Consider the following 8423-nt stretch of genomic DNA (forward strand, 5'->3'; position numbering starts at 1 on the left):
CAAAGTTTGTGTGGTAATATATTTTTAACGAACCAACTACATAGTTGGGAGAGATGCTAGTCAAGTTTTTCAGGCACAAAATTCTCTAATTATACCCATTATTACCCTAATTACCATAAATTATTTCCTCATTATTACCAAACAAACCTTGTTTCTCTCATGTTCCCAGGACCATCATGGTTACAGCAATACTTTGACCCTAAAATATTATTTTCAAACAAAGGCTTCTTAACATCTATTGCAATCCAACAGACTGTTGTTCATTTCTAGACAGAGATCTGAAGAGTTTAAATACTCTCCAGGCTTCCTGCCAGCATCTAACTGTGGGTGGAAAAGGTAGATGGAATCAAAAAGTAAACAATATTTCAACCCACTGCGACAGATGCTCAGAGCTTGATAATAAAGACAGCAGGAGTATATCCTGTCTTTTCTTCAGGGGTGGAGTGCTGGACAGTTTCCTGTTGATTAAGTCTCTACATTTTTCACTTTCATGTTTAGTCTTGCCACAGCCTTTCCAAGCATTTCCACAGTTCTTTCAAGTGAGGAGTTTGATTCCCGATAGCACTAATATGTTTTTCATAGTGGATGAAAAAGTTTTATCTAAATCTTTAGGTTACACTAATGAAGAGTTTGGTATCTTCAATCTGTGTGGCATTTTCATAATCATCTTCCTATCGTTATTCAATTGTGGATCTTGGAGGAGAATCAAAAGGACTGCAGTACAAAAGTGGATTGTTTTTTTACTTCACTCATTCAGAAAAAAGGGAATTCTCCCTGCCTCCTTCTGAAAGATTTTCAGGTCTGTGTCCAAATAGAACCCTTTTAGAAAATCCTACACTTCAAAAAAAGTATTTTTTGTAGGAAAGGGTTTTACCATGTCACTGCACGGTGCATGATAGGGTCAGGCTTGGTTCCCCCCCCCCCCCCCCTCCAGTTTATTTAGACAGGAATATTAACATAAAATTAAAACCCTTATTACGAAGTTAATGAATTTGATCTGGAGAGTTATTATGCATACAATCAGTCATACAATCCATGGTTTTGACAGCAGGCTTGTAACTGGGTGGTTTGTCCCCTTAAGAGAAGTAATCCAGCTTGGCTGAGTAGGGGCAGCTGCAGAGCATCTACTACTGAAGGGAATGGCTTACTGGGAGCTAAAAGTTCCAGAAATCAGAGCCACAGAGAAGGCAGATCATGCTGAACTATATAGAAGAAAGACTGTTGTGTGAAGGCCAGAGGGGACTCCTCTCAAGGTCTGGCAGAAGACAAGATTGTGTTTATTTGCTTTCTTTATGGAAAGATTTTGTTACTGCTGGGACTTACTGAGAACCTGCTCAGGGAGCAAAAAACTGACTGAAGAAGCCCACAGGTGTAGCAACATGCTTACATGTAGTGGAGAATACAGGCAGGATCAGCTCTCAGCCAGTAGAATGGATCCTGAGAGTGTTAAAATGAATGGAGGGGGCTGTGTCAGCAGCAACAAGCTTTATAACTGCCACTGCAGCCCCAACAAAAGATGTAAGAGGAACAGTAATGTGTTGTTATGCTGCTACTGGATCTGTAACAAGTGCAATCCAGCATACAGGGGTGGAGCATCCTAGGGAGGATGCTTACCAAAATGGGGCTAGATGATGGGCCCAACACTTTTTTGGATACTTGTGATGAGAAAGTAGCCAAGGTAGCCCTATATAAGTGGACTATTAAGCTAGTGCCCAAACTGACTGGTGGAGCCCAGGCTGCCTACTGGGCCCTAGGAGCTGAGGTTGCATGGAAAAAAATTGTTACACCAAAAAATCTACCTTTTTAGATCATGTGGGCCTTATGACACCAGATCACAAACCTGAAGGAGGCAGAGTGCCTTGACAACCTGAGAGGCAGAGTTATAAAGTCAGAAGACACCAGCTGCATTGAAGGGGTAGGCCTACCAAAACCTAAACATCAAATATGGGAAGGTGACTCATGAACCCTTGAGGAGGGGTGAGGCATCTGGCCCAGAAGCTTTGCCTTACTCCCTGAAGCAAAAGGTGCAAGCTTAGGCCATAGACCCTCAGGCACAAGTCACCACTGGGAGGAAGTATTGGATATGGGGACAGGGGGACCCTTAGTCTGTTTTTCATGTGGCTACCCTGGTCCCTGGTGCTGAGATTGCTCCCTCATGGACAGCAGTTGCATCTGATCTAAGATGTCTAAGGTTCTGGGAGAGTTTCCAAAGCATATGGTGCATGTGCTCCTCAGCCTCATAGAAAATGTCTAAGTTCTTGGCCTTGTGGACTCAGGCTCAGCCTAAATGTCTATGCATTAATAACCGGGGGGACCTTGACCAATGTTAAATTCAGAACATTCATATGGGACCTTATACAAGGGGATACCTAGCCTTATCCCATTACAAAGATGTGATTGATGGTTGGGAGCTAGACAGTTGCACTGGTTGTGATTGTGGCTTATCACCTTTCCCACCCAGTTGTAATGGGTTAGGATTGAGGCCTACTAGCCAAGCTGTTGTATTTAAGCAACAAACAGTAAACCAGGTTGGGAAATACAAGATCACCTCCAAAACTGACTTGAGAACATATTGTTCTTCAATCCAGAGAACTTTTTGGATTTTAATTCATCCCATCATGGGAATGCCAAAGGGTCAGAAGGAAAGCTCTCTGAATAAAAAGGAGGCCTGGTAAGAAATCTAGGAAAAAGGTGAGAGTCCATTGCAAGATAAACCCTCGGGTGCCTGCCACTTTAAGGGCTGGAGCCACGCAGCTGCCAGGTGCTTGATCAGGGTGGCCTTTTTAGGGCCCTGCATACACAGCCTGGGGAAGCAGTTTGCTGGGAGCAGCTGAGGAGACAACATCTAGCTAAGCTGCTTGGAACATCTTGGAGGTAAGGGCAAGAGCTATTGGACATTTTGGAGGCTCATGGTCCTGGGCATGACCTGAAATGGCACCCTGCCAGGTAAGGGTGGCCTAGCAGGGCTGTTTGTGGTGGAACAGCCACCAAGAAATCCCAGGCCAGCTACCTCCCCAGTAACAGGCAGGTTGGGGCGCCTTAACCCTAGTCCCCACTCATCAGTGGGTAATTATCAGCCTGTGAGAGAGTGGCCCTAGTGAGAGAGCAGAGAGATGGGCCAGCCATGCCTAGACAGAGGCACCTGAGCCCTGCAGGGGTGTTGGACCCTGGAGACCCCAGGGTGGGAGTAGTGATGTGCTGGACGCCCTCACAGAGTAGGGTGCATGAAGGGGGTGTAAAGGATGGTCTGCACAAGTGGGCTTGAAGAACTACACTGGGAGTGTGCAGAGTAGGGTCACTCATGTGGCTTGAAAGACTCCACAGGGGCCAACCCCCACAAGATTGAGATGGGAAGGATTTTGCCTGGTGAGAGGCTAGGGGCAGAGTCAGCCCAGTGTTTGGCACAAGAACAGGGCCACGTAGAGTATGGGAGCTTGAGCAAACTGAAGATGTTGCATGTGCCATGCCAAAGAGTGAGTATCAAAGCCTGAAGACCGAAGGGGATTGCTCAAAGGAGCAGGGTAGTAGAGAGTGGCCCAGTGATGGGTGGTATGCAAGAGGCCCCTGTGAGGAGGGGGTGGAGTGCAAGAAGCTTGTGTGAGAGGGGGGTGGAGTGAGTGTGACTGTGTAAGAGGCCCAACAGTGGAATGAGTTTGCCCTGGCCTGAAACCAGGGAGCAATACCAATCTGAATGCCATCTGTGAGGCATGGGACATGGTGTAGGGAAGGTACAGAGCCATGGATAATGTCCCCTGGCATCAAGGTAGTGAATGGGCAGCCTCCTGCTTAAGATATCATGAGGCCATTCAACTCATAGCAGGTAAGTCGGGGCAGGATGCCCTAGACAGGTGGGTGGGTTAGCTCATGACCCAGGAAGACCCCCTGTCATACTCTCTCTATAGTCATCTGGTAAGAGTACATGGCAAAATAGTGGATGAACAGTTAGATACCCAGGAGCTGACATGGGAATGTAGTAGTGAGGATCATAGGTGACTGGGCTACCAGGACCTGGAGACTCCAGCTTTTGGTGTCCAAATTGCACTGGAACCAAGTGTTACAATTGGTACACAATATACCCTGAGTCAGGGAAAAACTTAGGAGAGGTTGCTGACCTGATTGTTTTGGGGGTTTTTTTGTTTGGGTGTGGGGGGCAGGGATCTATGAAGAAATTAAGAGGCACTGCTAGTCATGCCCAGAGTGTCAGCTGGTGGCTCCATGTCCCAAGTACCAGATACCACTGGTTCCCCTACCTCTGGCCAGTACATCTTTTGACTGTGTTGGGGTGGACATAGTAGGTCCCTTGGAACTGAACACCAATGGATGCCACTTCATCCTGGTCCTGGTGGACTATGCAATCTGCTATCCTGAGGCAGTAGCTATCCAAAATACTTCAGCCTAGATAGAGGCTGCCAAACTGCTGAAAATATTATCATGTGTGGGGCTTCCACAAGAGATGCCTATTGACTAAGGTTTTTATAAGAGGTATGTTCCTGAGAATCTACTTAGTCTGAACCTTGGTCTACTAGCATCCAATGGATGGGATAATGAAAAGCTGGATGGAAAGTGTGAAACAGAGCCCTCTCACCTTGTGGGCCCCCTCAGTTACCTTGGCTAGCTACTGGGGGGAATGAGGGTGCTTCTTTCCAACCCCCAGCTCTGGCCACAGCAAAGCCCAGCTGGTAGCTGCAAGGTGGCAACTGCATCCTGCTACTGTCAAGAGACTTGGACGGGGCTGCAGAATGGAGCCCAAGCCTCTTGACAGAGGTAGCACAGAGCTCAACTTTGCTGCAGCCAGAGCTGGCGGCGGGATTGGAGAGAGTTTGGGAGAGAAGCTGTTTGGCAGCCACATGGGAGGCTGATGGAGTTCCCCTGATAGCTGGTCAGGGTTGATGCAGGCATGCTCACCTGTTTTTGGGTCAACCGCCCACTTTCTCACTCGCCATGCCTTGATCTTAATAATTAATTGATAGATGTAATTAAGCGGGAGGCTGCCCATTTTTCTGCCCCGATGCCAGGGGGCACTATCTGCGGCTCCATTCCTCCCCTACACCACAGCCCAAGCCTCACAGATGGCATCTCAATGTTCCCCTAATTACCAGCCTCACTCTGGGCCCCAGAATCCTTCTACCAGGACTCCTACGTGATCCCTCCATTCAGGCGGCCTCCCCACCTTCATGCGGCTATGTAGCTCCCTGAATCTATTTTTCCCTCTCAGGTGTGGTCCTCTCCTGGAAACTTTGGCTCCTCTAGCCCTAGGCCAGTTGGGACCCCAGGCCCCTGGATCTTGGGCATCCCTCATGGTGGGCCCCCGGCCCTTTTGACCATCCTGGTCTTAGCCCCAGCCTGGGCCAGTCGAGGGTACTCTCTCGCTCAGTCTCCGAGTCCCTAGCCCTTCACTCTTTCTTTCAGGGTCTGCCCTCCAGGCCCTCCAAACACAAGGGGTTACCCACCTGGTGGTGGGGGCTAGGGGTTAAGGTGCCCTGACCCGCCTTTCACTGGGTTGGTAACTGGCCTGGTATTTCCTGGAGGCTCCCGCACTACTGAGAGCCCCACCAGGCCACGCACTCCTGGCAGGGTGCAGTTTTAGGTCATGCCCAGGACCAGGAGCCTCCTGTCCATCCCCCACAGCTCCTCCACTACCTCTAGTTGAAACTCAGCAGCCTTCAGGCCAGGCAGTGTTGTTGCTTGACTTCCAGCAGCCAAACTGCCTTGTTTATATAGGCAGCCCTGAGCCTAAAATGGCCACCCTCATTAGGCACTGGAGGTTGCCAGCTTCAGGGCATTTAAGTGGCAAGCACACACAGTGCCCTGCCACACAAAGACTAGATATTTGAGCTATGCTTTAGGTCAGGGTTTGTCAACAGAGGTATGTGTACCCCTGGGGTACTTGGACAAGTCCTGAGCAGGACACATATGTGGGCAGGGACAGAGTGCCACCACCTCCCAGGAGCAGGACCAGGGTGGGGCAAGGGCAGTGGTGCCCCTCTGTGGGGTGGAGAAGGTTGCATGCAGTGGCCGCTGCTGCCACACACCAACCCAGTGAGCTTCCCCGCCCTGCAGAGGGGTGCCACTGCCCTCACCCCAGGCTGGATGCCCACCTGCATGCCTTTCCCACATCCCTGGTCCATGTCCAGCCATGCGCTACTCTGCCCCCCAACCCCGCTTGGCACCTGGCCATGCGCTCCCCCACCCTCCACTCAGCATTTGGCTGTGTGCTACCCCTTCCCTCTGCTCGGCATCCAGTGTGCAGTACCCCCTCCTGTTGAGTGTCTGGCTGCCAGCGGTACTTAGAGTAAAAAACGTTGAACACCCCTGCTTTAGGCAGTAGGGAGATCAGGCCTCTTATTGATGATGTAAAAGCCTTAGTGGAAGCTCCAGTACCCAAGTTAAAATATAGTTGAAATCTTTAATTAGCCTTGCCAGTTATTATCAGCCATGTTTCTTGTCCATAACCACCCCTCTGATGGACATAATAAGGCACCCTGGGACCCTAGTGTGGACCCTGGTGTGTGCACTGGAACCTAGTGTGTGCAGGGGCACTTGGGAAAATTGAAAGAATGTACTGTTCCAGTATTGTGCAGTCTGGACTTTGAACACTGGTTCAAAGGCTGTTGCCTGAGTGAGGCACTGGAGCCATTATTTCACAGGACTTTGAAGATGAAGAATACCCACTCCTCTATGAGAGCTAGAAGCTTCTGTCCCAGGAACAAAACTACTAGGTCATTGAGAAAACAATGCCTAACAATACAGTTGGTGGTTGAAGCTCTCTGGTATTATCTCCTGGGTGGTCCCCTTTCACCCTTGTTACCAATAATGCCCCTCTAACCTGGTTGAAGGCAATGCAGGACACAAAACTCAAGACTCATGCACTTGTACCTGGCTTTCAGCTTTATGCTTTCTAAATGTGCCATTGACCTGAAACTGCACAAACGCAGACTTCTCCTGAGAAGGGGGTGGGAGTTAAATAAGAAAGTGTGTGTCTCCAACTCCACTTTTGGGGAAGCCATCCTGTCCTCTTAAAAGGGGTCATACAGCTGAACAGTGGCAGCTGTGAAAAGACTGTTAATGTTGGGAGTTAAAACCCCCAGTAAGTAGTCACAGATAGCATGTCTACATGTGCCATTAGGGGCAGCAACAAACTGTGGAGCTTATTGCTCCATAGATTTTTGCCTAGGGAAGCTCTTGGGTATATGTCTGTGTGCATATGCAGATGACAGCAAATTGACTTGCGTCACAGCAGCTCCAGTGGCAGGGGCCCTGGGGGGGCAGCCTGCCCACCCAGGGCTGCTCTGACTCAGTTCAGTGGGCTGTGACTGCAGCACAAGGGTGCTTCAGTGTACAGCTAGCCAGCAGGCAGCCCTGGCACTGAAGCACCATTATGTCCCAGCCAGCTGGTCAGCATCTACACAAGCACTGCTGCTCATGAAAAAAACTCTGCAGCAGGGTAGTACTTGTTTTAAGTACAACCCTGCTTCAGAGTTTATTAGTTTCATGTGCCCTAGTAGGAGCACATGTGTAGATGCCAAGATGTTTACAATTAGTTTACTACTTATAAAATGTCTCGTACAGATGTGCCCAGAGAGTACAAAACATGGGAGAAGCAGTGATGAGCTGGACTGTTGAACTACATGGAGGACAAGACTGCTGTGTGAAGGCCAGAGCCACAGGGGACACCTCTCAGTGTCTGGAACAGGACAACAAGGGTTTTTTTTTATTTGCTTCTTTTTTTTAAAGACTTTGTTTATTGCTGGGGCCTGATAAGTGACAGCCCAAGATGCAAAAGTCAGGGCAGAAACCGTTTTAATGCTGGGGCTTGCTGGGGAACTGCCTATGGAGCAAAAGTCTGCCTAAATAAGTCCACAGGTATGGCAACCCATGTACAGAACCACTGGGGATTAAGACAGAAAATGACTTATGCAAAAATGTTCCATTCAACAAATGGTGCTTGATTTATTTATTTAGTGTCTTGAATTATTTCCAGCTTCTGTTTTCATAAACTTTACCTAGCATATTTGCATTCCATGCCAAAGTTGGAAGGCATAGTAATATAGAGGAATGCCTTTATATTGCACTCTGATACAGGAAAAGTCATATTAGTTCCCATTCTTTTCTTAATATTACATTGTGAAAACTACAGTTTGCTTTATAGCACATCTCTGCTTTGAGCAAAAATTCTCCCTGTTTTTCCTTGATAGCCATAGAGGTCCAACACCAGCTGAATTATTGACACTGAGAAAGAAAAAATATGGCTTGTGTTGGGGTCTTTATGCCTACTCTACTACAAAAATTTTATCTTATGCCTCTGCCTTTAAGAGGTCTTGTGGGAACAATGTGAAAGGGTTTGGACACATAGATTCATGACTTTGTGAATCTATCAACTATTCTTTGTCTATGCCATGAACATACCCTTACCAGGAAAATGA

The sequence above is a fragment of the Gavialis gangeticus genome, unplaced genomic scaffold (assembly GCF_001723915.1).
Source record: "Gavialis gangeticus isolate Ggan-Ray unplaced genomic scaffold, GavGan_comp1, whole genome shotgun sequence".
Classification (NCBI taxonomy): Eukaryota; Metazoa; Chordata; order Crocodylia; family Gavialidae; genus Gavialis; species Gavialis gangeticus.